The 21,852-nt window shown below is 47.8% G+C and overlaps 1 protein-coding gene and 1 long non-coding RNA gene across 8 annotated transcripts in view; one reads left to right on the forward strand and one right to left on the reverse strand.

Annotated features, from left to right (window-relative positions):
- The window catches only part of SPECC1 (sperm antigen with calponin homology and coiled-coil domains 1), a 289,226-nt gene that overhangs the window by 204,438 nt on the left and 62,936 nt on the right, over positions 1-21,852 (reverse strand). The window lies entirely within an intron of this gene.
- LOC123603078 lies at positions 9,402-13,588 on the forward strand. Its single transcript, XR_006714730.1, has 2 exons — positions 9,402-9,972; positions 12,107-13,588. It is a non-coding gene; the product is annotated as an uncharacterized LOC123603078 (long non-coding RNA).

Genomic DNA, 21,852 nt, shown 5'->3' on the forward strand with positions numbered 1-21,852 from the left:
GCAAAAGGACGGCTCCTGGTTGGTCAGGGTATTCCTATATTAGCATATGGTATAATACATACTATTATCACACTACAGGATTAGACTATATACCCACACACCATATATATACCTATCCCCTTAAAACAGGTCAGCTTGGGTTAAGACCTACTATGTCCATGGGGCTTGCAGCTTCAGGGTTAATAATGACACAGTCTACCTAATTTTCAAATAGATATAAATGAATTACTTCAAAATTGGAGTTCATAGAAGCATAGCCGTTTTCTTCTTTTTGGACGAAAATGGGTATCATTTAAAAACTAATGGGAGTGCCTGGGTGACTCACTCAGTTAAGCGTCCAACTTCGACTCAGGTCGCAATCTCACGGTTCATGGGTTCGAGCCCCCCACTGCTATCAGCACAGAGTTCATTTTGCATCCCCTGTCCCCCTCTCTCTCTGCCCCTCCCCTGCTCTCTCTCTCTCTCTTTCTCTCTCTCTCTCTCAAATAAATAAACATGAAAACAAATCTTTAGAAAAATAAAGCATTAATGGAGCATATTTTAATCGGTCGGATCTGACATTGGAGCATATTTTAATTGGTCAGATCTGACATCATAGAGCAGTTACCCGCCCCTAACAAAAACATTTTATGGAAGAAACATTGTGCAAAGTGGCAGGATGTAGTTAAAGGCCTAAGGGGAGAGCCCACATACAAAGTTGTGGAAAGCAGCCTGAGTTTCGTGATCAGTACTCAGGGCTCTCATTCCTGCATGAGGTGTGGCCCACCATGTCCTGACCTCCCTGAGCCCGTTTCTTCCATCAGTAGCACGATGCTCTCTAGGGGCTTATTCAGCTCTAACTCTGCCTCTGAGGATTCTCATGACCAAGGGTGCGGCACAGAATACCAAAACCACAGGTGATGCCGCATCCTTTCAAAGAAACAAACCAGGAGCGCCTGGATGGCTCAGTCTGTTAAGTGTTAAGATCTCACAGTCCGTGAGTTCGAGCCCTGCATCGGGCTCTGTGCTGACAGCTCAGAGCCTGGAGCCTGCTTCAGATTCTGTGTCTCCCTCTCTCTCTGCCCCTCCCCTGCTCAAGCTCTGTCTCTCTCAAAAAAAAATAAACATTAAAAAACAATTTTTTTAAATAAAATAAAGAAACAAACCAGAAAAATGCACTTTAAAAATCACCAGCAGGTGACAGCGAACTCCAGCAGCCACACTCATAGAACCTGGAGGTCTAATTAACGGTCCCTGACAGAGGGGTCACAGTTGGTGCCAAGTAGCTCCGGGAGCCTCGCCACATCCCACGAGACCCCATTAGCCACCGAAAACAAAAACAATAGGCCCCCTCCCCAGCCTAGCTCGGGCTGTGCCCTCTTCCTGTTTCTTGTCTCCTTTTCCTGGCTGGAGGACGCCATTTCAACCGACAGCACCCCTCAGCCAGGGCCAGCCAGCTTCTCTTCCTACTTAAAGTGATTAGCTCGGGGTGGCATGTGTCCAAGATTCTACCTGGACTCATTCCACTGCCCTGCTGTATACCGGCCACGCGAACATGGCTACAGGTGAAAAAATGTATTTAAAGACTTTGCCATTGCTTTCTACAAGAGTTTCTGAGAAAACTCATCCATGATTTCAGTTGTAGGATTAGTTCTGAACCTTAGTAGTCTCAGCTTGGTTTCAGGTATTATGATTACTTTTTTTATTCTGTATTACTTCTTGTGCATTTTATTGACGTTAGCACGAGTTATTTTTCTTTCTTGGCCCACAATTTTTTTTTTTTAGGTTCATTGATTTATTTAAGTGATCTCCACACCCAGTGTGGGGCTCGAACCCATGACCTCAAGATGAAGAGTCACATGCTCTTCTGAGCGCGCCAGCCAGGCGCCCCTTGACCCACAATTTTTCATGCTGGTTTCCATGGCAACAATGAGCGCATTCTTGGGTTGACAGCTACACAGTAACTAATTTCATTAGGACTCCCCTCATTAATGAGCTGACATAGCCTGAGTGGTTCTTGAAGAGAATTACTGAGTACTTTTACCAGTTAGTACAGAACCAACCTGTAACATGTCAGTCTGACTTAGGAAGACGCCTTACATAAGATACCTGTTTGATCAAGGCATCCTTTTACGTTATGATTACAACGACTTTGTAATGACTAACACAGGGCTTACTTTGTGAAAACATAAGGTGATTCTGCTGTCTTAGTCAAAACTCAAGATCTAAACTCCTCTCTTAGGAGTTGCCCTCTGGCAACAAATATGGCCACCTTCTGGGCTGAGCACCTGGAAAATGTTCAACTCTTTTTCAAAGACTGAGAAGTCACTTGCTCGGAGGCAAAATTCTCAGGGTTATTCCACTTGTATCATTACTCCTTTCTTTATTCTCCTAGAACTCTCTGAACCCAATCAAATTCTTTCCAAATGGATGTACCCAGACGGCTTGTCTCATCTGGACCGCTCCTGTCTGCCATGATCTTTTCTTGGCTCCCTTCTCTCGTTTTCCCTGTTATTTCCCCCAGACTAAGCCTTCTGTTTCGACCCATTCACCAGCCAGATTCTTCCCTTCAAATTCCACCTTCTTTCCAAATGCAAAATATAGGGGAATGAAATAATTAATGTCCCACTCACACGAACCAGGAAGAGAACCCTATAGGTAGGGAACGCGCCCGGGATGGGACTCCCAGAGTAGTATCGGGCTCTGTAGGATCAATGCAGCTTTCCAGGGATGGGTGAGAGGGTGAGAGCTGGTGAGAGCTGGCCCAGCCAGACCCAGTGCTGGCTTTGTGCCCTGCTCCCCTTTCTCATGGTTTAGGACATTATTAAACTTCTCCCCGCCCGACATCCTCAGCCTGAACCAGTGTCTTCCTAGCGTTCTCCGAGTCTTCTGGAGACTGCCTATCTTCCCTTGCTCTGCCCACCCCCAGCTCTGGGCTCTTCTGGAACAGACTGGGAAGGCTTATGCTCAGAGCTATCCACTGGCAGTGCTTGGCCGGCTTTGGCCCTGCTCTCTGTACACTTCCAGGAAGACTTCCTGCCGGAAGGGGAGCAGGTGCCCATACGCCCCACTCCAAGACTGTTGCAGACTTTCACACGCTCCACTTCTGACACAGGGAACCAGTTAGTTACGGAAACACTGCAGTGACGTGAGAGCAGCTACTCTGTGCCACTCCGAGCCTGGCAAGGCACGGCTAAGTGTTTTTTGTGGGTGTCTCTGTAAATCTTCACCGTAACCCTATGACGTAGGTAGGTATCACCCCCACTTTACAGATGGAGACACTTTCTTTGGATCAAGGAGGTTAAGCGACTTGCCCAAATCACAGAGTTTATGATGGGGCCAGGATTCAAACCCAGCTGTCATTGGCCCTGAAACGTCAGGGATGGTATGGCCTCTGTGAATGATCTTTGCTCACAAGGAGGACTTTTGGATCCGATGCTCCTGGTCCAAACCCAGTATCGCTGCTTGCTGTGTGAACTCAGGTGTGCCTTTCCAACACTGATTCTCAACATGTTCGCCTCATAAAACGGAGTCGTTACGTGCAGATGGAAAGAAAACATGGATGCCGAGGGCCAGGCACACAGAAGGCGCTCAATGACTATAAGCTGCCTTCCCCACAAACACTGTGACTGTGTTCAGTGGAGGTGGCTCTGCTTTATTATCTCAACAATACACAGCAATGGATCGATTAAATCCATGTCAGTGGCAGGAACCAGACACACTAGACTCAAGGAAAGTGCTCCTCCTGTACACAGAACAGCCACTTTTCATGTGGAAACATGAAAGAGGGAAAGCAAAGAGGAAAATAAACACTGAGGGCAGACACCCTCCCATCATGAGAATTGGCCCCAACCTTAATGCAGCCTAGCTTCTGAGAACACAGGTACGAATACCGGGTGATTCAGACTTTCCTTCTGGATGCGAGTGAGTGACGGAAAATAAATAGATGAACTCTCGCCAAATACAAGAATTAAAAAAAAAAAAAAAGGTTTCCATTGTTAATTCCCTGATTTCTGCAAATCCTCCTGAACCATCTCAAAGGATCAAGCTGATGAAGGAATTACAATTAAATCTAGGAACCCACTCCTGCAGGGGTGGGAAGAGCGTCTTCCTGGGGCTGTTTTCTTTAAATTTTCCAACAGTTTTATTTTCTTACCAAGCTTCTTTCCTTTCCAGAACGGAGTTAAGACTTCTCTTTAAACCATAACTCATAAATTGTGTGGCATAAAGTAGAAAAGAAAAGAGAGGGGGAGTGGGGCGAGAGGGAGGAGGTAGCAGCTATTTTAGGAATATGATTAGGTGTCTGGGTCCCAGGGAAAGTCAGAGCCCAAGCACAGGTCTCCCAGTCCCTCAAAACACATTACTCTGCTGCTTAATCGCTGCCCGCAGAACTTGTGTTGGAAGGACTGTTTCGGGGCCTCAGATTTATGACCTTTTTAAGGCAAGAGAACAGAAGGGCGATGGGGAAACCATTCTGGACGATCACAAAATAATGAGTGTCTGCGAGTGGGAGAGGCACTGAGGTCTTGACTACAAGTACAATAAGCAGCAGGAAGCGGGAAGCCGAAGCATTCAAGTCTGAGAACTAACAAAATAAGAATGTTCACATAGCTCAATCACCAGGGGACTCAGCAGGAAACAGAATGTAAGGGAGGACCACACTGAAAATATCTAGCTTGGGCTTTTCAGAACATGTGCTGAGTTTGCTCTTGACCTCAACAGTAGTGGCTATCAACTGGGGTGTGTGTGTGTGTGTGTGTGTGTGTGTGTGTGTGTGAGTGAGTGGCTCTGACCTCCAGGGGCAGGGGAGACGTGTTTAGTGGTCACAACTTGGGGTGTGCTACTGGGTAGGCCCAGAGATGCTACTCAACATCCAAAGGGCGGCCCCAACAACAAAGAAATGTCTGCCCTGAGATGTCAGCAGTCAAGGTTTAGAAGGTTTAGAAACTCAGTACTACAGGAAGAATGAAGAGTCCTCGGATGCTGGTTCAATTTCCCATCTAACACCAAAATGTTAATGCTGAGAATTTGTCTGGGGAGCAGCCGAGGGAATCCCGGATTTCAGCTGGAGCCACGGGAAACTCTTCAAAGTTTATTATTTCCTGTGGTCTCGGGATGAGAAGTCATCTCTTTGGCCTTAGATTCCTTCCCGGTAAAGAAGGAAAAGGACAGATGTCCATGTAGCATTAGAAGAAAAATGGCACACTGAAATTGATCTTGTCAGAAGTCACTTAAAGAAAACAAGAGCCAAGAAGTAATAAACCAAAATCTAAATAGAAAAGAACATTTATACATCACTAACCACACCATCTCAAACCTGAAAAAAAAAAACGCACTTCAAAAATGGAGTAAAGAACTTGCAGAAACCATGAAATGCGGCCACAAGGCAGAGATCCATAACAAATAGGGTGTAATCTGAGATAAGACACAGAGGAGGAGTTGAGCCACTGAATATGAAATGCAGGCCCTGGAGAGAGGCTATAATCTGGGAGCTATATTGAGACCAAGAGTTCAGAATCACTGCCTGGGGGCCATCCTTCTGTCTCCAAAGCTGAACCAAGAAGCCAACACCCCAAGGAGTGGATGCCCACTAATCAGTAGTTATTTCCTTACCTATAATGTGGCTTCACATCAAAGAAATAAAGATGAATGAGGGGCACCTGGGTGGCTCAGTCGGTTGAGCGTCCAACTTCGGCTCAGGTCATGATCTCACAGTTCCTGAGTTCAAGCCCTGCGTGGGGCTCTGTGTTGACAGCTCAGAGCCTGGAGCCACTTTGGATTCTGTGTCTCCCTCTCTCTCTGCCCTTCTCCCCACCCCCAAAAATAAATAAACATTAAAAAAAATTTTTTTAAGTGAATGAGCTAAAGCAGGAGAAAAGGAGATGGGAACAAAATACTTCAAGAGCTCTTTCTATAGAAATAGTTTAAAAAGATCTATCAAAGGGTAACTAAGAATAAAAACTAAAATGTAGTGCCAGGACCATTCAATAGGGAAGGGCAGTATTTTCAACAAACGGTGCTGGGGAAAACTGGATATCCACATTCAAAAGAATGAATTTGCACCATAAACAAAAGTTAGCCCAAAATGGATCCAAGACCTAAAGGCAAGAGTTGAAATTGTAAAATGCTTAGAAGAAAACACAGGAAAAAACGTTGCAGCATTGGATTTGGCAACGGATTCTTCAATATGGCACCAAAAGCATAGGCAACAAAAGAAAAAACTATAGAAACTGGACTACATCACAATTTACAACTTATATGCATCAAAGAACACAATCAACAAAGTAAAAAGGCAACTCGTGGAAGGGGAGAAGATACTTGCAAATCACTTATCTGGTGAGAGGCCTGCTGTGGACTGAATGATGTCCCCCACTTTCCCCAAGTTCATATGTTGAAACCCTAGCCCCCAGTGTTAGTGTATTTGGAGATAGGGCTTTTAGGAGGTAAATTAAAATTAAATGAGGTCACAAGGGTGGGGTCCTCATCTGATAGGATTGATGGTCTTATAAAAGGAACTGAAGAAAGACCTTGTGAGGGCATAGTAAGAAGGCAGCCGTGTACAAACCAGGAAAGAGCCCTCACAAAGAACCAAACAGCCAGCATCGTGATCTTGGACTGCCCAGCCTCCAGAACTGGGAGAAATAAGTGTCTGTTGTTTAAGCCACTCAGTCGGTAGTATTTTGAAGCAGACAAAAATAGGGCTAATATTCAGAACATATAAAGAACTCCTACTACTCAACAACAAAACCAAACATGATTTAAGATGGACAAAGAACTGGGATAGACATTTCTCCAAAGAAGATATACATGGCCAATAAGTACACGAAAAGCTGTTCAACATCACGAATCATTAGGGAAATGCACATTAAAATCACGACAAGATACCGCACCCAACCCATTAGCATAGCTCCTATAAACAACAGCAACAAACACAAACTAACAAGTGTTGGAGAAGATGTAGAGAAATTGGAACCCTTGGGTACTATCGCTGGGAAAGTAGAATGGTGCACCCGCTATGGGAAGGGGTATGGCAATTCCTCAAAAATTAAAAACTAGAATTATCATATGATTTGTTCAATCCACTTCTGGATATATTCCCAAATAACTGAAAGCAGGGTCTCAAAAGGATGCTTTACAGCCATGTTCATAGAACAACTTTTCCACAAGGGCCAAAAGGTGAAAGTAACCCAAGTAGGTATTGATGGATGCATGGCTAAACAAAATGTGGTATATACAACCAGTGGAATAGGATTCAGCCTTATTTTTAAGGCAATTTGATACATGCCACGACACGGATGAACCTTGAGGACGTTAGGCTCGGTGAAACAAGTCAGTCAGAAAAAGACAAATACCGTATGATTCCCCTTACACAGTTAAGTTCATAGAGACAGAACGTAAAATGGTAGCTGCCAAAGTGGGGGGGGGGGGGGGAGGGGGCAGGGGAGAATGGGACGGGGGTTACTGTTTAATAGGTATAGAATTCCAGTTTTATGGGGTAAATACAGTTCTGTGGTTGGATGATGCTTAATAACGCAAATGTACTTAATAACACGCTGAATTGCACACTTAAAAATGGTTAGGGGGCGCCTGGGTGGCACAGTCGGTTAAGCGTCCGACTTCAGCCAGGTCACGATCTCGCGGTCCGGGAGTTCGAGCCCCGCGTCGGGCCCTGGGCTGATGGCTCAGAGCCTGGAGCCTGTTTCCGATTCTGTGTCTCCCTCTCTCTCTGCCCCTCCCCCGTTCGTGCTCTGTCTCTCTCTGTCCCAAAAATAAATAAACGTTGAAAAAAAAAAAAATGGTTAAGATGCAGGAGGCAGGGGAGGAAGCTGTTGGCGACCAGAGACCGAAAGACAGAAGCTTGGCCTTCACTAGAGAAACGCAACCAACCCGTGGAGATTCATTCGGGAGGGGGCTGGGGCAAGAAATGCCTCAAACTCATCCTCCTTCTCCCTCCAATCTGCTGCTCACTGGCTCCCTGGAAGAGGGAGACCGAGAGGAGACGTGGAGGGGCAAACACTGAAAGCTCAGGACACCCGCCCTGCCCCCTTGGCCTGGCCAACTTCAATGCCACCTTCTGAAGTGAAGTCGAGAATCTCCCCTCTAGAAACTTCTCCCAGTTCAGGGGGCCTCACAAGGGTCTCTGGCCTGTGGGACCTGCCCCGGGGGCAGCCTCCTGACATTTGCCTGTGTGTGGCCACCCTAGCACAGTGCACAGCACAGACCCCGAACAGCCAGCTCTCCCCTGCCCCGTGACTTCCCCATTTCTATTCTCGGCCTGGCCTTTCTCTCGCTCTCCCAGACTCAAACCCTCAGTGGCATCGTGGGTTCCTCCCTGGGGCTCCAAGCCCACAGCTGTGCAGGCTGGGAGATGGGATGCCTGCCACGTTTCCCCAGCGTGGACCTGGGTAGCAGCTCTTGCTTTCCTCCTGAAGCCCATCCCTCCCACGGATTCCTGACGGACTTCCAAAAGCTCAGCTGGGGTCATCACTTCCTGCTCAAAACCCTTCATCTTCATTTATTTTTAAGCTACGTGCCGGGCACAACATTCCGTGATTGCCGGAGATCACTCTCTCGAATGCTCCTGCCTGCCCCATGAGTCAGCTGTTGTCACCCACGCTTTGCAGTCAGCGAGGCCAAGAAATCCGCTAGCTTCCCCGATGCGGAAGCAGGGCTAGATCTCACAACCTGTGAGATCATGACCTGAGCTGAAATCAAGAGCCAGATGCTTAACCCACTGAGCCACCCATGCGTCCCAGGAGCACTCCCTCTTAAGAGGTGGTTTTCCTCCTGTTCTTTTGAGTAGCTCTCCCACTCCACCCCACAATTTCCTGTTCATTTCTTCAGAGCCTTCATCACCAAACTAAAACTACCACTGTCATTGATTACCTGCCTCCCTCTGCCACCACGGATGCGCTGTGACAGCAGGGCCTTACCGTCTTTGGGCGTCATGGTGTCTGCAGCATCTACACTGGGGCAGCACGTAGTAGGTGCTCAAGAAACATTTGCTAAAATGCATATTTAGCTTCTGCCTCTTGCTGAAGAAATGTGCGCAAGTATCTTCCCGCCCCTCCCTCGTGAGGCAGCGCGAGCCTCTACAAATGGGTATCATCACTGAGCACAGGTGGAATTCGTGGGCAGATACAAAACAGATCTATAGAGCCATCCCAGTCTTTCTCCCATGAGACTTAAAATGTCTTTCAACAACTGGGGGAAAAAAAGCCAATCCCCAAACTGGATTTCAGGATGAAAACCCCGCCGACATGGATAGGGTGCCTTCCGGCATTATTACCTTGAAAATAACATTCGTGTTGACGTTTAAGCGTTCGCATTATAAAAATTCATCTCATTAACTTATAACATGCTTGGGGAAATGGTTCCTAAAATCATGTGGTACCAAACCTCTAAAATCACCTATTGCTTCATTTTGTTTCCTGGGCTTGTTCCTGAAGGGTGGCTGCTTAAATTTTGGGTACGCATCTTAGTTTCACAGTAATAGCAAATGATACTTTTCCACGTTTATGGTTTAAGATTTCAGATGTCTTCGTTGAAACATAAAAATAAATGAAATTACGTAGATGCTTAGTGGCAGCTGGTGATAACCACAGACTGAGGGACCCAGTAATTTAAAGGCGCAAGTCTACGTGTCTTTGTCTCTTGGCCAACGTTTTTTTGTGTCTTTGTTCGTAAATGGGGCCCCTAAGCCGGGTGGGACAAGGGGCAAAGCCCCGTGATGTCAGTGACACAGCTTCCAAGGCAACAGGGAAGCCAGTTCTGACTCATTCTGTTCTACTTCCTCTAGAAACAATGCAAGGACGGCAGGGCTAACTGCCCCACCCACCCAACGGAGCCCCTGTGACCTCCACCAACAAGCTTCAGTGCACCTGCCCTACCAAGACCCAGGAGGGAGGGCACAAATCCTTCCCCCGGCACTGCTGAGCATAGGTGCCAAATAGGGACCTCGTGTGACGGCGGCCCCCCTCCGCCTGTGGACAGGTAGGCCCCCTCATCACACCCCCCCCCCACCTTTGCTCACTGTACTTTAGCCACGCTGGCCTCCTGCTGAAGAGAAACGTAAGCCGGCAGGAAGCTGGCATCATCTGCGGGGGCGGCCTCCACGCGCCATGCAGTGCATCGCAAGTGAGACTCCCAAGAGAAACCACAGAGGGCCATCCTTCAAGTTCCCTTGCTGAGAAAGTGGTTTACCGATTCAAGAGTTGTGGGAGGAGAACCCCACCCGCGCCCCACTTGTGATCAGAGGCCAGAGTGCTGGCTGGGAGCTCTGCCCGCCATGGCAGCCGCGAGCTCCCCAGCCAGCGGGGCCCACGAGTTACGCGGCGGGACTTCCCCAAGTGGCTCATTTCCCCTTCGATGCTTTAATCATGACTACGGCATTTCTCTTCCCCCTGAAGATGTGTGTTCACCTCTGCTGGTTTTTCTTCACTCATCTGTGTCTCTCGTCAGGCACGGGAGGCCAAGGGAGGGGTTCACCTGACAAGGGCCCACGTTGTCTCGACTAGTTTCTGTCAGCGTGCATTTGTGTTGGGCAGGGTTGGGGGAGATGACCGATTTAAAAAAAAAAAAAAAGAAGTAAATTTTGACCTTGGCCTTGGATCTGGTTTCCCTCTTGCTTCTTGATCAACGATGGTATTCTTCCCGGACGTGGCACCTTCAGAGTCTTGTGGTTGCTGACAGACTCACAAAGGATGCCCTTCAGGTTGATGTGGGTCTTTTATGATGACATTATTCTGAAAAGGTGGCCCTAAGTCACGAGAGCTCGAAGAGTTCAGAACAGCAGGGTCTCGACTGGATCCCAACCACGCTGAGTGCTGTGGGCCAGCAGGTGTGGTAGGTCAGGAGGCTGGTGAGCGAGGGCCCCTGACTGTCTGAGGAACTGAAGGGCCCTCGGGGATGAGGGAGACAGGCAGGAGTTGGACCATCAAAGTAACACTGAAATCTGAGGAAATTCAAGAAACTGAGGTTTCTCTCCCACTGTCTGGGGTCTTTGGAGATGTCTTGAATACCCGGTTCTCTGGCACCTCCTAGCCACAAAAAACAAAAACAAAAACAAAAACAAAAAACATGGTGGGATGCAACAGGCATCCCGGAAAGTGCCCTGGCAGGGGCAGGGGAGGGAGAAGGGAGAGCTTTGAAGCACCTGAGGCCATTAGCCAGTTGTGTTCACTCCTGGGACCACCGGAAAGAAATGAGGGAAGGAGCGGTACCTGGGTGGCTCAGTAGGTTAAGCGTCCGACTCTTGGTTTCAGCTCAGGTCATAGGTTCGAGCCCCACATGGGGCTCTGCGCTGACAGTGTGGAGCCTGCTTGGGATCCTTGGTCCCCCTCTCTCTCTGCCCCTCCCTTGTTTGGACCATCTGTCTCTCAAAAATCAATCAATCAATAAATTGAAAAAAAGAAATGAGGGGGAAAGATAGAACTTTCCTGGAGCTTGTACAGGTTCAGAAGGGTCAGGGAGCTGATTCTTGCCCGCACAGTCACCCTGGTTGCCCCAGGGTCACGGTGGACACCCCCTCTGAGTAACGGGCAAAGTCTGTCCCTTCGCACAGGCTGTGAGAGTCTGTCATTCCACTGGATTTCCTTATTGTTCCTGGATTAAGTTAAATCATTGAACGCGGCTGATTTCTTGTTTTTTGCATTCCTGAAATATTCTTTTCTACCCCACAGGCTTCAGCTATTTTCCTGTAATGCCAGCTGGCTAATGAAAGCTACTGCTGTGCTTTGTGGGGTTAATTTATTCAGTGCCTGGAATATGCTCTATCTTTCCCCAGCATGAAATGTTTCTGCTATTGCGTTTTAAATATATACAATAGCCGCAAATATGAGGGATAATGCTGCAGGCTGCCCCTGGGATTACCTTGTCATTACGTGTCCCTTGCACGGTCCCCAGGAGAAAATCTACAGGGAACAGCAGTATAGCCTCGGCTCTGTGCTCTGTGCTCCAGGGTGGGAGCTGGAGACAAATGTGGAACAGCCCTGCAGCTGCCCCCTCAGGGTGGGCTTTGTGACACAGTCAAGTCTGACTTTCAGTGAAGAGAGACAGTCCCCTGTCCCTCAAAAACACAGAGCAAGAGCCGTGTTGTAAAGCTGCCCCCACCTTCTCTTTGTTTTAGCGTAAGGCACATTTCCTGCTGGCCCACTCCTTCCAGGTGCCTAGGGCTCAGACCCAGTACAGCCAATGACTGATCATTTAGTCTTCAGGCCTCCCCAAGGCCACTCCACGCCCAGAACAACGGGCTTCCCACCCCTGTCTGATTCCTGATCGCTGCCTAACTCCTACAGGTCTTTGTAAAACTCGGCTTCCTGCCCCTTGTCCAGGAACAGTCCTGCTTCCCCAGCTCAGTGAGCATCCACAACACCCCGTATGAAAGCCTAACACTCTGCTGACTTGTCTCCTGCCCCCCAACTTCCCAGCCTCGATGACGTTTGACCGAAGAACTCATTCTCATTCCTCCGTGATCCCACAGCTCTGGGCCCAGCGTCTGGTCCATAAGAAATGGTAGTTAAAGACAAATCACCAACCTAAATGTGAAGCCCAAATAGAACTAGAAAAATACTAGAGGCAAACAGGAGAAAATCTTTGTGATCTTGAGCTTGGCAAAGATCTCTCACAGGTAACACCAAAAGCATGGTCCATAAGAGAGAACATTAAAAAAAAAACAAACATGATAAGTTAGACTTCACTGCAATTTAAAACTTCTCTTCAAAAGACATTATCAAGAACATAAAAAGACGAGCCACAGATTGGAAGAAAAGCATCTGGAAAACACGAAACTGGTAAAGGGCTTGCTTCCTGAATTTATAAAGAACTCACCCAACTCAACGGCAACTCCGTAACTCAACTCCGTAAAAGATGGTCAAAGATTCAACACTTTGCCAACGAGGATATTCTCGGGATGGCAAACGAGCACATGAAAAGATGCTCCACGTCATTAGTCGTGAAGTAAATACAAATTGAAACCACAAGGAGCTACTACTACATGCCTAGGAGAATGGCTAGAAAATAAAATAAAATAAAACAATATCGAGTGCGGGGATTGGAGCAACGGGAACTCTCACTCATTGCCGGTGGAAATGCAAAACGGAATAGAACCTTTGCACAACAGTGCAGCTGTTTCTTATAAAATTGAACCTGCACTAACACAACCCAGTAATCCCACTCCTCAGCATTTATCCAAGAGAAATGGACACTCAAGTTCACATAAACGTTTGTAATGGGAATGTTTGTAACAGCGTGATTCATAGGCTTGGTTCATAAGAGCGAAAACTTGAAACCACCCGACTGTCCTTTGATGGTGAGTGGATATCACTGTGGTATGTCCACGTGTTGAATGACGTGCAAAAACAACGCATGAATTTTAAGTGCATTGTGCTAAGTGAAAGAGGCCAAACTGAAAAGGCTACACATTATAGGATTCCATTTATATGACATTCTGAAAAAGGCAAGACCATAAGGACCGAAAACAGAGCAGTGGTTACCAGGGCTTGGGACCTCACCCTACATTCCTCTCCAGCTAGTTCCTCATCTGTAGCCTTTATGATATCTTTTATAAGAAACTGGTGGAAGTATATAAATGTTTTTCTGAGTTCTGTGAGTCACTCCAGCAAATTAACTGAACCTGAGGAGGGCGTTGTGGGAACCTCCGATTTATAGCAGGTTGGACTTGTGACTGGCCTGAATTGGGGGTGAAGAGGGAGTGGGAGGAGTCTTGTGGGACAGGGCCTTAACATGTGGGATCTGATACTCTCTCCAGGTAGACGGTGTCAGAACTGACTTAACTGCTCAATGTGTCGGAAAACACACATCAGAGGGACTGACTATAAAGAGGTACAAGGAAATTTGGGGCATAAGTTGTAAATCCTGATTGTGGCAGTGGTTACACACGCATTTGTCAAAGCTCAAGTGGGCTGAATGAATATAATCCAAGGCTCTCCTTGCACTGGCCCAAGCCCACCTTGCCAACCTCATTTCCTCCTCCCCTACTCATGCTTTCCGTGCTCCTGTGAAGCTGGCCTTCCATGGCCCCCAGCAGCATGGGCCTTGCCCACCCCCAGCCTTTTCTCAGGTTTTCTTCGCGTTCCCTTCGCCTGGTCAGCCTTTCCCACCTTTGCCCCCGCTTATACACAAATCTTATCCTTCATGCCCCAGGGCAAATGTTACCTTTTCTTGTAACTGTATTTGATTACCACCACCCCACATGCACAAAAAGCTGGAAGTGATCTGCTATGCCTGTAAATTCCAAGCATCTTATCTGCATCTCTTACATTTCTCACCATTTCTTGTACGATTGTGTACATATCACGTATCTCCAACTAATTTTAAGTGCCAAGTTTGAGTCACTTTTGCATTTATGCACAATGTCTAGATCGATGCCTTATATGTGGTAAGTGCTCAGAAATGTTCTGTTTGATGAATTAATGAAAAAAATCAATGGCCAGGGTGACCTGTGGCAGCTAAAGTTGGTGTGGTCAGCACCCGGAAAGAATAGTATCACCCAGGAGTCCAGATTAGATGGCCTCTTAGTGATAAGCAAACAGGACTAGGGAGGTTATACCTCCACAACTACTATTCGTATGGTAGTCGCCTGGTTCCCCTACCTGGCTGATCAAGGCTGGTTAAAAACACACATGCCTGGGGTCCTGACTCAGTCCATCAAGGGTGAGTGCTGCTTCTGAATTTTTAATAAACTCCCAGTGTGACTCATCAGTCAAGCTTGGGACTTACCTTCCTAAATGGTCAGAAGGCCAAAGACTCACCTACAGGTAGCCAATAAAAAAATGCAGGCTTTGAGTATCTGTCTAGAGGTACCACACACACACACACATGCATGCACACACGCACAGGCATATGGATCATCAAACTGTAATACGTCCATACCCGTCAATAAAAAGGAGTGAACTGCTGACACATAGAACACGGATGAATCTTAGAAGCATTATGCTGAGTGGAAGAAACCAGACACCAAATAGTACAGAGTGTATGGTTCCACTGATCTGAAATTCTAGAAGAAGCAAAAATAAGGTAGAGTGATAGAAAGCTGATCCATGTTTGCTGGGGGCCAGGGCCAGGGGCAGACAGGCACTGGGAACCTGGCTTCCTGTAAAGGGGCACAAAGGGAGTTTTAGGGGTGACGGGAATGCTCCGTGGCTTGACTGGAGTGGTGGTTCCAGGGATGTATACATTTAGAAAAAGTCGTCAAAGTATACATTCAAGGGGCACCTGGGTGGCTCAGTTGGTTAAGCATCCAACTCGTGGTTTCGGCTCAGGTCATGATCCCACAGTTTCGTGGGTTTGAGCCCTGTGTCAGGCTCTGTGCTGGCAGCACAGAGCTTGCTTGGGATTTTCTCTCTCTCCCTTTCTCTCTGCCTCTCCCTCACTCGTGCTGTCTCTCTCAAAATGAATAAATAAACTTAAAAAAAAAAGAAACTGGGGCTCCTGGGTGGCGCAGTCGGTAAAGCGTCCGACTTCAGCCAGGTCACGATCTCGCGGTCCGTGAGTTCGAGCCCCGCGTCGGGCTCTGGGCTGATGGCTCAGAGCCTGGAGCCTGTTTCCGATTCTGTGTCTCCCTCTCTCTCTGCCCCTCCCCCGTTCATGCTCTGTCTCTCTCTGTCCCAAAAATAAATAAACGTTGAAAAAAAAAAAAAAGAAACTTAAAAAATATAGAGTGCCCATTCAAAATGGAAGCATTCATTGGGACTCAGAATCCAGGAACCTAATGATGATCCTATCCCTGTCCTTCGCCCCCTAAATATCTGGCCAGTCACCGAGTCCTGTCACTTGGGACTGCTAAAGGTCTCTTCCTCTGCTCCTTATTTCCACACTTCACATCCTCATGGGTATCAGAATTACTGCTGGTTTCCCTACCTAGAGTCAGGATCACGGCCCCTGTGCCCCCAGCGGGCTTTCTAAAACGCAGCCCGCTCAAGTCCCTCCCCTGCTCAAACCCTCCCACCACCACCCCTTTCAGAATAAAGCCCAAATTCCACATGCCGGGCTTCTTGTACCCTCCCACCCACCCCAAGCCCCACCTCTTACCATTCTTGCACAGGCCCGCTGCAGACACCTGTTCCCACAACGGGAGCTCCTCGAAGGTGCCGTGACCCCTGGCAAGTCCGGGCCTTCGCACACGCCATCCCTTCTGGGTGCAACACTCTCCCTGCTCCCTCAGCCTGTCCAATCCCATCCACCCTTCAAGGCTCAGCTGAAGCATTCCCTGACCTAGCAAGCTTTCTGCTGGCTCTGATCCGGCACTGGGTGGGACGCCCCCCCTCCAAATGTTGGCATCTGCCACACTGCATCACGGTTGCTACCATTGGTTGGTCCGTCTCCCCACTGAGCAGTCGGGCTGGGTATCATATTTTTCACCTCTGGATAGCCAGCGTCAAGCAGATCTCTGGCACACAGAAGGAGCTCAGTAAGTAAGTAAGTAAGTATTTCTGGGTATTTCTCTTTTTTTTTCTTTTTTTATTTATTTGGGGGGGGGGCAGAGAGAGAGAGAGAGAGAGAGAGGGAGGGAGACAGAAACCCAAGCAGGTTCCATGCTATCAGTGCAGAACCCAACATGGGGCTGGAACTCAGGAACCATGAGATCATGACCTGAGCCAAAATCAAGAGTCGGGCACTTAACCGACTGAGCCACCCCGGCGCCCCTGTTTCTGGGTATTTCTAATGACTGCCTGCCTGCCTGACTGAATACCAAAGGACAGGGTGTTAGAAGTCTGCTGAAGGGCTATGACGCATGAGAAGGGAAGATGCTTGAGGACAAAATGGTATTTAAGGTAGACTCTTGTTATGCACTGAACGGTGTCCTCCAATTCATATGTTGAAGTCCTAACCCCCGGAGTACATCATAATGTGACTACGTTTGGAGACAGGGCCTGTAACGAGGTAAAATGAGGTCACTGGGGTGAGCCCTACACCCAACGGCTGGTGTCCTCACAAGAGCGGGGAGTTGGGACACAGTGGTGCACAGAGGGAAGACCACGTGAGGACACAGGCCGAAGATGGCCGTCCACAAGCCAAGGAGGGGAGGCCTCAGAAGGAACCCACCGGGCCAACACCTGGATCTCAGACTTCTAGCCTCCAGAACGGTGAGGAAATTAACGTCTGCGTTTAAGCCCCCACTCTGTGGTGCTTTATGGCAGAAAGGACATTCCAGGTGAGAAGCACACCCAAAGGCAGGGGAGGCACGGTTACGGGGTGCGTGCCCTGGAATGGTCTGGTTTGTCAGCAGTGGATGAACGCTATAGCAAGTAGAGCAAAACGGCCCTGAGACCGATGAGACTGTGGAGGTCCCAAAAGCCAGGTGGAGGCGGCTAGCCTTTCCTCTGCAGGCTGGTGCATCTCCGCCCGGTGTGACCGGTGTCTGGCTGAAAGCAGCAGCAGGCCGGGCAGGGCTGGAAGCCAAGGCCACTGTGTGTCCCACACTGGTGCGTACGAGCCATGGGGCTGCTGTGGTGGCTTTTGGGGACAGCAAACATTTGTGAATTTAAAAGTTCTAGGGGCGCCCGGGTGGCTCGGTCGGTTAAGCGCCGACTTCGGCTCAGGTCGTGGTCTCATGGTTCGTGGGTTCGAGCCCCGTGTCGGGCTCTGTGCTGACAGCTCAGAACCTGGAGCCTGCTTCGGATGCTGTGTCTCCCTCTCTCTCTGCCCCTCCCCCACTCGCACTCTGTGTGTGTGTGTGTGTGTGTGTGTGTGTCTCTCTCTCTCTCTCTCTCTCAAAAATAAATAAACATAAAAAATTGAAGAAAAAGTTCTATATGTATTTTAACGTGTGACACATAGGACTGAACTGTGGCTCTTTTGTGAAAAGGCAGAGCATTGATCAGGGCAACAAACAATGGGATCCTGCCAACCAGAATGGCCATGTGCCCTTGGCTGTACGGTCACGACATACCCCTGGGTCCTCCTCCGACCTTTACTCATCCCTACCCACAGCTCTCCTTTTAAAATGCAGGTCAGATTCTGTCATTCCCTGCCCTTCACTGCACTGGAATAGCAAAGTCAGGCCCAAAGGACGAGTGTGAATTCACTTGTTTGCACAAGCAAACAGCTGGGGACTATTTCATTCCTTTGTTCCCTCCACAAACCCTTGTGGAGCACCTGCTGTAGGTCTCAGGGAGGCACCAGCACAGGGACAAGCGAACACCAACATAATCTCTGCTCACGGGGGGATCATGGTCCAGAGTGAGGGGGTTGGGGGGGAGGCTACCATATAGTTTCAATGAGATCACAAAAGATCTCAACTGTGACACTGCTAAAGAGAGCTTACTTAGGGGGTGGGGGGGAGGTATGGCCAAGCCAGGGAGGACAGCCTGAGCAGGCTCCATGAGGCAAAGACAGTTCCAGGATAGCCAGCATTAACTAGGTGCAAAGGGGCAGAGAACATCCACAGGCAGAGGGAGCAGCCAGGCAAGGAGGTGGGAAGGAGGTGGCAGGAGGTGGGAAACGAGTGTGAGGGACTCTAAGACCCTGTGGCTGCAGGGATGACCTGAGCAGGAGACAGGGTGGAGAGCAGGGACAGGAGGGGGACCCTCACTTCCCTCACCAGTCAGGTGCCCCCACCACCACCACCCTCACCAGCTGCTCAGCAGCCTAAGTCTAGTCACAAAAGCCACTGAGCACTTCCTGGCGTGGGCTCCTGCCGTGAAAGGAGGGCTCCAGGTAGCACAGGAGAAGCCGGAACTCTGGAAACCCTTAAGCTCATCGGTGAGGCCAAGAACAGGTCCCCACAGGCAGTAGGTGCTGGAAAGTTCTCCAGCCCCCAGGCTCAATAAAGATTTTTGTTTACAACCCAGACCATCCTCCCAGGATCCCGTCCTTTATCTCCTGCATAAATCCTCCCCAGCGACTGCCCTGACTCTCCCCAGAGGGTGACTACTTGGGCTCTTGTCATTAGAGAAGACTCCTTACTGAAGCACCAGGTGTGGCTCTCAGGGCTCCCAGGCCTATCTCAGAGGGACCCTCGGCCTCCCTGGCTGTCACGTGTCCCCGGCTTACCTCACTCTTGTCACTGTAAAATAAATAACTGCTCTCCAGTCTCCTCTTTCTCTCTTTCTTTCTCTCTCTCTCTAACCGCCCCCCCCCCACCTCTCTCTCTCTCTTGCAGTGTCCTTGTCCTGAATTCTACTGGCTAACAAAGTCATCATAGACAAGAGTCACTTTCTACTGGCTAAATATCTAAACCTAATACGGTTCCTTCCAGAAATAGCATCCCTGTGATCAAGGCGACCTCGCAGGCCTTAGAGACCAGGTGACAGAGTTCTGCATTCGTCCCTGGTAAATTTTTTATTGTTGATTTTTGAATTTGGCATTATTTCATTTTCATTGTTTCTCACTCACGGTGAGTCAACAAGTTTCCTTTTAAAATCTGTTAACGATGGCAGTTTTAGGAAATTTAATAAGAAAAGCTGTGGAAAGAGAAAATCTGAGTGACTAAAATCTGGGAAGCGGTGGTCTCAGGGAAAGGAATGAAGAAATGGCAGGAGGAATGGCAAGAAGGGGACGGAATGTGAGAGAAGAACCATTAGGTTCCTAATGGTTGGATGTGGGGGGGAGGCCATGGGGGGGGGGTTGGGAGGGGTCCCCACCTGTGCTTTTCTTAGACCAGCCTCCCTCTACTCGCCCCCTCCTGAGCACCCATGTAAATGGGCCTCTCATCTATTATTCTCCTTATTTGGTAGCTTCATAGCAACGCTCATGATCCGTGATGAGTAATTGGCTAGTGGGTTTGCTGCTCCCACGGGGCTGGCACCGTCCCTCTCTGGCTCACCCTGGTCTCTGCGGGGCCCAGAGCACTGCCTGGCTGAGACTAGGCATGGGGTATCTGCCGGGCAAATATCTGGATGAATGGCCATCATGAAGGTTGGATGAACCTTTTTAAAACAGCGATAAGGGGTGGGAGGGAGGAGAGGGTGGGTGATGGGTATTGAGGAGGGCACCTTTTGGGATGAGCACTGGGTGTTGTATGGAAACCAATTTGACAATAAATTTCATATAATAAAAAATAAATAAATAAATAAATAAATAAATAAATAAATAAAAATAAATAAATAAAACAGCGATAAGGAACACAGATGAAAGGAAGGAGAGAGGCATGGTGTGTCGGGGCTGGGGTCTATGAGCCACCCAAGTGGGGACCCCCTGAACGCAGTGTGAAAATAGGGATGGGACAGAACGGGAGCTGCTTAGAGGTCAGAACTCGTCAATGAAGCACCTTTCCCTCTGTGCCTCTTGGGTTGAGTTTTCTCAACAAGTTCCTTGCTTCTTTTCCTAAAACGTAAGTTAAAACCTGTAAAGAATGTGAAAACACTGCCATTCAAATGTTCACTCTTCCTAAAATTTGTCGTGTACTTTCCCAACTGTAGGCCTCTATACCTGGGGTTCTGCTCCCTAAAATTTTGCCTGTGGGCCTGGAAAAATGCCTGTCTGTCTATCTATCTATGTATCTATCTACCTATCTATCTATTTTGCACAAATAAGAGACAAATACAGGGGCGCCTGGGTGGCTCAGTATGTTAAACATCTGTCTTCAGCTCAGGTCATGATCTCGTGGTTTGTGAGTTTGAACCCCATGTCAGGCTCTGTGCTGACAGCTCAGAGTCTGGAGCCTGCTTTGGATTCTGTGTCTCCCCCTCTCACTCTGCCACTCCCCCGCTCACATTCTGTCTCTCTCAAAAAATAAACATTAAAAAAAAATTTTAATAGGCACAGATTTATAGAAGAGTTCAAACATAGAAATGTACGTAGCAGAAGGTGAAAGAGACCTTGCCCTTAATTCTACTTCCCATAGCAAGCAGCTTGATATTATATATCCACTTCTTTTTTAAGATGAATTTTTATACACATGCAAATAAAATTAGGGAGTTTAGATCTCTTAATATAAATAGTGAAATTTTACAGGTAGATATGATTATACTGTATATGTTTACTTGAAAACATGTACCATATTTTTCTGAGACACATTAAAGGTTATTTTACACTTTGGTAATTTGGTAAAATTGTACAAAAAGCTTTATTAATTTTTGTTCCTTGTATTTGATTGCCTATGCCCATCTCCATACGTTCTCTTTGATGCTGGATGCTCTGTTTTCAACTTTTGCCAATCTGTCACAGGGGAAATATTGCATAGCATTCGAATTTGTGTTTCCATGATTCTTTTTTTTTTTTTAAGGTTTATTTATTTATTTTGAGAGACAGCCTGAGTGGGGGAGGGGCAGAGAGAGAGAGGGAGACAGAATCCCAAGCAGGTTCTGCACTGTCATCACAGAGCCCGATGCAGGGCTTGAACTCATGAAACCATGAGATCATGACCTAAGCTGAAACCAAGAGTCGGTCGCTTAACTGACTGAGCCACCCAGCTGCCCCTGTGTTTCCATGATTCTTACTGAGGTTGAACATTATATGTTTACTGGTCAACTGTATTTCTTCTGTGAATTGCTTGCTCATAAAAATAAATATAATTTGCCTATTTACAAATTGTCCTTGCCCATGTTTTCTTTACGTATTTGTCTTTCTCCAATTGATTTGTAGGAATTCTTTTTTTTTAATGTTTATTTATGTATTTTTTATTTATTTTTATATTTATTTTAAGAGAGTGAGAAAAAGCATATGTGTGCACACAAGAGCAGGGAAGGGGCAGAGAGAGAGGGAGACAGAGGATCTGAAGGGAGCTCTGCACTGACAGCAGAGAGCCCAATGTGGGGCTCAAACTCACGAACTGTGAAATTACGACCTGAGCCAAAGTTGGACGTTTAACCAACTGAGCCACACAGGCACCCCTGGGAATTCTTTATTTATAATGGGTAGTAATCCTCTGTGGTATGTGTGTTGCATATATCACTCTGTCACTTGCCCGTC

This window comes from Leopardus geoffroyi, chromosome E1 (genome assembly GCF_018350155.1).
Source record: "Leopardus geoffroyi isolate Oge1 chromosome E1, O.geoffroyi_Oge1_pat1.0, whole genome shotgun sequence".
In the NCBI taxonomy this organism is placed as follows: Eukaryota; Metazoa; Chordata; class Mammalia; order Carnivora; family Felidae; genus Leopardus; species Leopardus geoffroyi.